The sequence below is a fragment of the Gossypium arboreum genome, chromosome 13 (genome assembly GCF_025698485.1).
Source record: "Gossypium arboreum isolate Shixiya-1 chromosome 13, ASM2569848v2, whole genome shotgun sequence".
Classification (NCBI taxonomy): domain Eukaryota; kingdom Viridiplantae; phylum Streptophyta; class Magnoliopsida; order Malvales; family Malvaceae; genus Gossypium; species Gossypium arboreum.
This window is the reverse complement of record NC_069082.1, coordinates 4866668-4876376: the sequence shown is the minus strand read 5'-3', so window position 1 is coordinate 4876376 and position 9709 is coordinate 4866668.

Genomic DNA, 9709 nt, shown 5'->3' with positions numbered 1-9709 from the left:
TTTAGTCATTTTTCTTGTAATTTTAATTTTTGGAGTCCTAAAACAAAATACTACTTGATTTATGTTAAAATTTTGAAAGTTAGTGAATTTTTAGATATTGTTCATGTTGAATAAATTGATAAATTAGGGGTTAAATTGATAGAATTTCAAGTTAGAATTAGTTAAAGAATTAAATTATAAAATAAGTTACAAGTTTTGTGTAATAGGGACTAGATTGAGAGAATTTTGAAATTAGGATTTTATGGAGAAAATTAGAGAGTTAAGTTTAGTTATAAGTAGAAATTGAGTGAAAATAAAGAGTGAATGGAGATGAAAATGGAGACAATTTTAGTTAGAGATTAAATTGGAATTTAGGCAAAAGTTAAATAGAAAATTAAAGTATTTGATGTGAATTGGTGTTGTTTTAATAATTTTAAATTGTTTTAATTTTCGTAGCTAACATCGTACTAGAAACATCGGCTAAGAAGGAGAAAGAGAAAGTTGACGAGGAATAACACGAGGATATACGGTTTGTATTAATAGAATACAAATCTATTTATTATTAATTGTTATATTTTAATTAACATGCATGGTAAGTAAAATGAGGTGAGTATTGATATTGAATTGAATAAAATTAAATTGAATTATGAATATATGTGAGTATTTGAAATGTATATTGATTGGAAAATGGGAAGTGATTTGAATTGAAAGCATGAGAAATTGGGATTGAAGTGAAATTGATATAAATATTGAGTGAAATTGAAATGTGTTTTGAATTCCCTATTAACTAATCGGGCTGAGTCGAATATAGTTAACATGTCATAGGATTGGAAGTGTTCAAGGATACTTCGACCTTGAGTCGATGAGACACTGGGTGTCATACTGTTACTTCGGATAGATTCGATGAAGTACTGGGTACCAACTTCGGCTTGGCCAATGAGACACTGGGTGTCAACTATTGCTTCGAATTATCCGATGGGGAACTAGGTGCCATATTGGTGTGTTTTGGGTAAATCCGTGTATCTGCTAAAGTCCGAGTCATGTTAATAGGGGTAAATAAATGAATTGGTAATAGAAAAGATATTGACTGATTTTGAATAAGAATTGAAATAAGATATTAAAATGAAATATCAAAAAAAATATATAATTTTTGATATAGTGAGATGATGTTTAAATCTAAGTAAAGAAGTGTTTTTGGAAATAGCTATTAATAAGAAATGATAGAAAAACGTATGAACTGATTATTGAAAGACTAATGTTGTAAGATTTTAGATATGAAATGGAATAAGATATCGAATTGAGATATGGAAATGAAATGTATGAAATAATGGTTTATGAAATGGTTATTGATGAAATGCATGAAATGGATATTGATATAGTAAGGAGATACGTAAATCAAAATGAAGAAAAACTATTTAAGATAGATATTATTATTAAGAAAATTTAAAGTTTAAATGCATGAATGACTCATTGAAAGTAAATGGTGGTAAGATTAAATGTGCATATTTATTGTTTTTACCTTAAGTATTTGAATTATAGTAATATCACTGAGTGTATACTCAACGTACGATTTGTTTCCGTGCGCAGATTAGGTACAGTAATTTTGAAGAGCTGTATTTGAGATTGCGAGCATTCATCTCATCACATCTCCAAGTATCAAAAGGGTATGTTTTAAAATTTTTAATAGCATGGCATGTACTTCGGAAGATCAAGTATGTTCCAAGTAGTAGTAGGGACTAAAATATAAATTATTTAAATTTATTATTTTTTTTATGTTCAAATATATTTAGTGATTAGCCAAAATCACTTTGACACCAAATGTAATATTCCTCTATCAGGTTCCTTGGGTCGAACATGGTACAGGGGTGTTACAGTGGCTAAGTATTGGTTGGAGGCCACTGAGAGGATAATGAATGATATAGACTGTACTCCCGAGCAGAAATTTAAGGGTGTGGTATCTTTACTTTGCAACAAGGCATATCAGTGGTTGTTATCAGCTGACGAAGGTACTCAGCTTAATTGACTGAATTGGGACTTCTTTTAGACTACTTTCTAAGAGAAGTATGTAGGGGCGAGATATGTGAATGCTCGTAGGCGTGAGTTCATGAATCTCATGCAAGGAGATAGATTGGTGATCGAGTATGAGGTCAAGTTTCTAAGGTTGAGCTGCTATGCTCGAGGCATGCTAGCGGCCGAATATGAGAAATGTGTCCGCTTTGAGGATGGTTTGAGGGATAAATTGAAGATATTGATTGCTCCACAGAGGGAGTGAGAGTTCGCAGTTCTAGTTGAGAATGCGAAGATCGCCGACGAGGTTAAACGCGTGGAGCGCCAGAATAGGGACCATGAGAGAGGCAAGAATAAGAGGGAGTTGAAGCCCTCTAGTTCTGTTCAGAGGCTTAAGAAAAAGGCCAGACCTAATGGGCCAATTAGAGTGGGAGTCCCTGTTACTCCTATTGGGATTCAGCCTTGTAGAGATTATGGTAGGTGCTACCCATGCGAGTGTTGGAGGAGGATAGAGGCTTGCTTGAGATGTGGACATTTGGAGCACCATATTAGAGAGTGTCTACAGCGGGTGGATCAGATGCAAGCTTCAGAATTGGGTTCTATGCAACCTTAAAGGGCAGTTCAACAGCCACCTAGGGGTTGTGGACCAGCTGGAGTGGTAATGGTATGGGCCAAGGGCAGAGAGCACCGAGCAGATGTGCTAATCAGACAGAGGCGAGGCAGTCTGCACTAGTTTATGTTGTTCGATACTAGAGGATAGAGATACTCTTAATGTTATCACCAGTACGTTCTTTATTTTTGATCTACCTTATACTGCTCTGATAGGCATAGGTTTTACACACTCCTATGTAGCTAGTACTGTTTCTGAAAACCTAGGGATTTTAGTTGAGAGTAGGTCTAATAAGGTTATTGTACTAAGTCCGTTGGGGCAGTCTGTTCAGGTTAGTAAACTTTACAGAGATGTTTCGTTAGAGGTGCAAGAGGTCGTATTCCAACCAAATCTGATGGAGCTTCCATTCGGGGAGTTCAACTCAATTCTGGGTATGGATTGGTTGGTTGCACAATGAGTTAGTTTGGATTGTGCGTCTAAGAGGGTCATTCTAAGGACTGAGAATGATAAGGAGGTAGTTATGACCGGTGAGCATCGAGATTATCTGTCCAATGTGATCTCTGCTTTTGTGGCTTAAAAACTGGTTTAGAAAGGTTACAATGCGTATATGACCTTTGTCAGTGTTTCTGGTTCTAGAGACTCTTCTATCAGGGATATCAGAACAATAAGGGATTTTCTGGATGTCTTTCCTAAGGATTTACTGAGTTTACCTCCAAATCAAGAAGTTGAGTTTGGGATTGAGCTTCTACCGGGTACAGCTCCAGTGTCCACCGCTCCTTACCGAATGGCACTAAAGGAGCTTACAAAGCTTAAGGCTCAACTTCAAGAGCTTCTAAATTTTGGTTTCATCCGTCCTAGTCTGTCTCTGTGGGGGGCACCGGTTCTATTTGTTAAAAAGAAGGATGGGACCATGAGGATGTGCATCAATTATCGGTAGTTAAATAAGCTAACTGTGAAAAATAAGTATCCTGTTTGATAATTTCAAGGGGCTTTTTTGTTTTCGAAGATTGATCTTAGTTCTGGGTATTATCAGTTGAGGTTAAAAGAAACTGATGTTCATAAAACTGCATTTAGGACTCGTTATGGACACTATGAGTTCCTAGTTATACCTTTTGGTCTGACGAATGCTCCGGCTACATTCATGGATCTGATGAACCGAGTTTTTCAGCCATATCTAGATCAATTCATCATGACCTTTATTCTGGTTTACTCTAAGATCGAGGATGAGCATGATGAACATCTTAGAGTAGTGCTTCAAATACGTCGAGAAAAATAACTCTATGTTAAGTTGAGTTAGTGTGAGTTCTGGTTGCGAGATGTAACTTTTTTAGGGCACGTGGTTTCTGCTGAAAGGATCTGTGTGGACCCGAAGAAGATTGAGGCTGTGCTTGAGTGGAAATAGCTTAAGAATGTATCTGAGATTTGCAGTTTCTGGATTTGGTGGGATATTATTAGCGGTTTGTTGAGGGATTCTCTCTGATTGATGCTCCTTTAACTAAGCTTCTGTGCAAGGATGGTCCTTTTGTCTGGATTGATGTACAACAATCGAGTTTCGAGAAGCTCAAGTCTTTCTAACTCAGGCCCTTGTTCTGATACAGCCTGAATCTGGAAAAGAATTTGTGGTGTGCAGTTATGCGTCCCATGTTGATTTGAGTTGTATTCTGGTGCAAGATGGTAAGGTTGTGGCTTATGCGTCCCATCAGCTTAAGACACATAGGGAAATTATCTGACGCATGATCTCGAGTTGCCTGCAGTGGTTTTTGCGTTTAAAATCTGAAGGCATTATCTGTATTGTAAGAGGTGTATTATCTAACTGATTAAAAGAGCCTCAAGTATCTCCTTACCCAGAAGGAGTTAAATCTTAGGCAATGTCGATGGATTGAGTTGCTCAAAAATTATGACTGTATGACCAAGTACCATCTTGGTAAGGCTAATATGGTGGCCAACGCTCTTAGTCGTAGAGCGATGACTAATTTGAGAGCGATGTTCTTAGTCTGTTTGACGATAAGAGTCTGTTAGTCGAGTTACAAGTTAAGCCGACTTGGATTAATCAGATTCGAGATAAACAGTTAAGAGATAAGTCTCTGGGTTTGCGGTTTCATCAAATTGAGAGTGGTTATACTTCAGATTTTGGGCTAAATAATGATGGTGTTCTGTGTTTTTGAAGTCGGATATGTGTACCAAATGGTGCTGATTTGAAGTAGTTGATTCTGAGGGAGGCGTATAATAGCCCTTACACTATGCATCCCTGTGGTAATAAGATGTATTGCTGGGTTTAAAATATGAGATTATGGATTTCTGATGTGCCAGCAAGTTAAGACTGCACACCCGTTTCCTTCGGGTTTGCTACAACCCGTTAAGATTCCCTTATGGAAATGAGAACGAGTAACGATGGACTTCGTTAGGGGGTTGCCCTTGACACCTATTAAGAAGGATTCTGTTTGGGTCATCATGCATCAATTGACCAAGTCTGCTTATTTTATTCCAGTTTGGATGGACTACTCTCTGTAGAAGTTAGCGAAGCTTTATATCTCTGAGATTGTAAAACTGCATGGGGTTCCTGTTTCGATAACTTCTGATAGGGATCCTCGCTTTACTTCTTGATTCTAGAAGAAATTACACGAGGCTCTGGGTTTAAGATTGGACTTCAGTACTGTGTTCCATCCTTAGATCGATGGTCAATTTGAGAGGGTGATTCAGATACTAGAGGATATGCTTCAGAGTTGTGTAATAGATTTTCGAGATAGTTGGGAGGTTTATCTGTCGCTAGCTAAATTCACCTACAATAATAAATTCTAGTCTAGCATCCAGATGGCACCTTATGAGGCTTTATATGGTTGTAAGTGTTGCGTTCCATTATGTTAGACTGAGTTAGGCGAGCGTCAAGTTTTGGGCTCTGAGTTGGTTTCTGAGACCAAGGATAAGGTTAGACTAATTCGGGATCATCTGAAGGCGGCTTCTGATAGACAGAAGTCCTATGCAAATCTAAAGAAGGGAGATATTGAGTACTCTGTGAGGGATTTCGTCTTTCTTAAGGTCTCTCCGTGGAAGAAAGCTTTGAGATTCGGTCGTAAGGGCAAGTTGAGCCCTAGGTTTATTGAGCCGTATCGGATTCTAAAGCTTGTAGGACCGGTCACTTATCAGCTAGAGCTACCTTCAGAGTTAGACCGTATCCATGATGTGTTTTCCGTTTCGATGTTGAGACAGTACCGGTCTGACCCGTCTCACGTTGTCTCTGTTAAGGAGATCGAGATTAGATCAGATTTAACTTTTGAGGAGGAGCTAGTTCAGATTTTGGATCGAGATGTTAAGATTCTGAGGAGGAAGTCCATTCCGTTAGTAAAGTTTCTGTAGTGGAATCATGGCACTAAGGAAGCCACGTGGGAACCTGCAGACTTGATGCGTCAGCAGTATCCTCATCTGTTTTGATCAGGTAAATTTTGAGGTCAAAATTTCTTTTAGGGGGTAGAGTTGTAACGCCCTGAATAATTTATTTCTATTTGTGTAAATATCTAACAAAAATGTGTATTTGCTTCAGAGGTCTTAGGTTCAAGTCCTACCTTTAGTAACTTTGGTTATTTTTGGATCCAAGCCTTACCCTTGTTGAGTGGGCTTATATAAAATTGTTTGTTAATTCATATTAGTATGAGCCTGCTGGTTTGGGTGGTAAGGGAGTTAGTGTGTTGGAGGTCCTGTGTTTGAATCCTTAAGCGAGCGTGATTATTGTTTTTGCTCGATTTTGTGATAGAGTTTCGGTGGAATTAAAATTCTGAAATGGTTGTGTGACATCCCTAATTTGACCCTAGTCGAGATGTGGTTTCGGGACCACAAAATCGAGTTATAAAATTTATTAAATATTAAAATTCATATCTACTATGTGTGAAATTTTGATGCTTAAATTCTGTTAGTTGAATGTGAATTTTAGTCAAAGGGCTTATGTGAGACATTTGTGAAATAGGTTAGGTAAATATAAAGTGATCTATTAATGCATGTATTCAAAAATGTGGACTTGCATGTCAAAATACCCATTTTTGGGATAGTGGCCAGTCATGATATTGTTTTATATATAATATGTATTTTTGATTTAACATTTTATATTACAAATGAATTAATATATAAAAAGGAGATATTAGATAATAGTTAGTGGGAGGAGAAACCAAAGTTGGTTCATCCTTGTCCTCCATTGCCGTAGCTTAAAGTGAGGGAGAAGAAGTTTTGTTGTTTGATTTTTGGCTTAGATGATGGCTAGAATGAGGTATGTATTGAATAATTCTTGAAAATTTATGCATAATTGAGATGATTAGTTCAAATTTTACTTATCCCATAGATTAAACTTAGGTTTTTGAGGTTGGAAATTCGGTCAATAAGCTTGAAACTCATAGTAGATTTTTTTTTTTGTGACATTAAGATGGTTGGTTATATATTGACTTATTAGCTTTGAAAGTTGAATGACATTGGTTAATTTGTTCATGTGGGTATTCGGCCTTGTGAATGTTATGGAATAAGTTTCAATTATGTACATATGTGATTTTTGAATAATCGGTCATTTATCTAGTATATGTATAAATGGTAAATTGTTTTTAACTTGAAAGTTGAGATTAGTGTATTTAAAGAGAGTTGCCGAATGTGGTCCTTGAAGATGTTTTAATGAATAAAATGTGTAGTTGAGTTATAACATTCGGTTAAGGATTAAGGGTTCTAGCAAGTTTGGTATAATGTATAGTTGTAAATCGCCTTGTATTTGACTTTTTTTTAAGGATAGGAAACGGCTAATTAAGATGTTGTTGGATAAAATTCTAGTTAGGTTATGTTAAAGCATTCGGCATTTCTTATAGTATTGTATACGAGAGTGGGAAAAGATTAGTAATTATTCTAAGTGAGTTATGATCTTAATAGGAGCAAAATAGAATCGGCTATAATTATGATGGAGTGATTCGGTCATTGTTTGGCATAGGTGAAACCATTATGAAATTGCTTCTTTGATCTTGGAATGAAAATTTTAAATGGAGGTTAAATTTGTTTGGTTAGGGCCGAATAGGGTTTATAAGTTAATGGTATGCTATATATATATATATATATATATATATATATATATATGTGTTAAATTTGTGTATATGAAAGCGTGGTAAGTAATGTGAATTTTTGTTTGTGCATGCGAATTAGGTATTGGTATAATAAGCATAAAAGTTAGTCATGGCATATTTTATAAACATATTATGCATTGAAGTTATATGATTGTCAAATGTGACTATTAAAGAAGTAATTAAACAAATTCATTTGTTTTAATTAAGCTCATGAGCAAAGAGGATCTAAATCAGATAAGGGAAAGGAGAAAGCAATCGAGTAGCCTATCCACAGTTGTTCAAATAAATCCGAGGTAAGTCTTTGAGTAATGGAACTTAGCTTAAGATTTGATAAACGATGATATATATTTATATGAACATAATAAATAGAATGTGACCTAATGGTTCTACTTGAATTACATATTGAAATAAATAAGTTTCTAGCATATAAGTTTAGTTATAATGAAGAATGATATGGAATACGGGTAAAGATGGGACTATGAATTGGTGTAATTACCTATAGTAAAATGATAAGGAATAAGTTACTTTTATGAGCCTTAGCCGATTGGTTATTAGAAAAGTGATATTTAAATTATGATTTGTATGTGATAATAAGAAGTACTTATATATGATGATATGTTTTAAACTCAAATGGTAAGTTCTTAAGTGTTTGGACTTGGAAATTTAAGAGCAAATTGTAATAATCTGCTTAGGACAACAGCAGTAGCGTGATTTTTGAAAATCACCATAAATTTTTGGAGTGGAATTATAGACTGAATAAAATATGTAATCAAAGATCAATGAGTCTAGTTTCTTATAAAATAAACAGTTCAAGCAAAGGAATCTCCTGTAGAGAGATATTTAAAGTTGCGTGTGACAGTGTCAGAATGAATCTGAAATCCCCTGTTCTGTATTTAGAAAATCATTATAAATAGTACAAAAATTTTTATAAGATAAAATTAATATTCTTAGACTCCTTAATGAGTCTAGCTTCAAATAAAATAAACAAGAACATATTTTGAAATCTGTACAATGAGAAATTTGATTCGTAGTGAAGAGTGGTCAGTATAGTCAAACAGTGAAATAGGGGAAACTTTAAGAAAATTCTGGTTTTGATTGGCTAAATAAAAAATCCTGAAAATTTTATGGATAGAAGATATATGAGTCTATTTTCGGAGAAAATTTACGGCACTTCATTTGGAGTTTCGTAGCTCCAGTTACAAATAATTTAATGATTGTTGCTCAAGAAAACAGCTTGTAGTGAATCTGTGATTTTGTTGTAAACATTGATGAAACTAATTGAGTTGCTTATAAGCTATTGCTGAATTGATGTACAAGATAAATATATAGGTGGTGAAGCCAAAATGGCTAAAATATAAATGTGTGCAAGTTATCCGAATGGCTATTTTATAAACGTAAGCAATGTATAGGTGGTGAAGCCAAAATGGCTAAAATATCCGAATGGCTAAAATATAAATGTGTTGATAGTTTTATAAATTGAAGGTGTGGTGACTTATATGTTGTTTAGCCGAATGGTTGTCATGAGAAGAATGTAAGTCATGTGTGTATTTTCTTATTTAGTTGGAAGTTTATTGAAAGGGATATATATATATATATATATATATATATGTATATATAAATATGTGTTAAAGTCGAATGATATTATGACATGAAGTTAAGGTACATGCTATACGCTTATATTCGAATGAGGTTAATGAATTACAATGGTGATAGCTTGTGTGAAATGTGGTAACATGTGATTAAATATACATAGATTTTGGGAAGTATCCGGGTTAAGACTCGCTGACTGCGTGATATGGCCTAATGGCTCTTGTGAAATGAGACTAGCTATATTGAGATACGAATAAGTTCGAATGAAGTGATACCTTATTAATGTGTTTCCGTGTTGGAAAAATCGAAGGTACGTGAATTGATGTGTATACAACTTTGTGAATTAACTATGATGATATATCTGGGCTTAAAGTCCCGCAGGCTTGGTACTGGTAACTGGATTCGAATTTTTTTTAAAACCTAGCAGGCTATGGCTAAG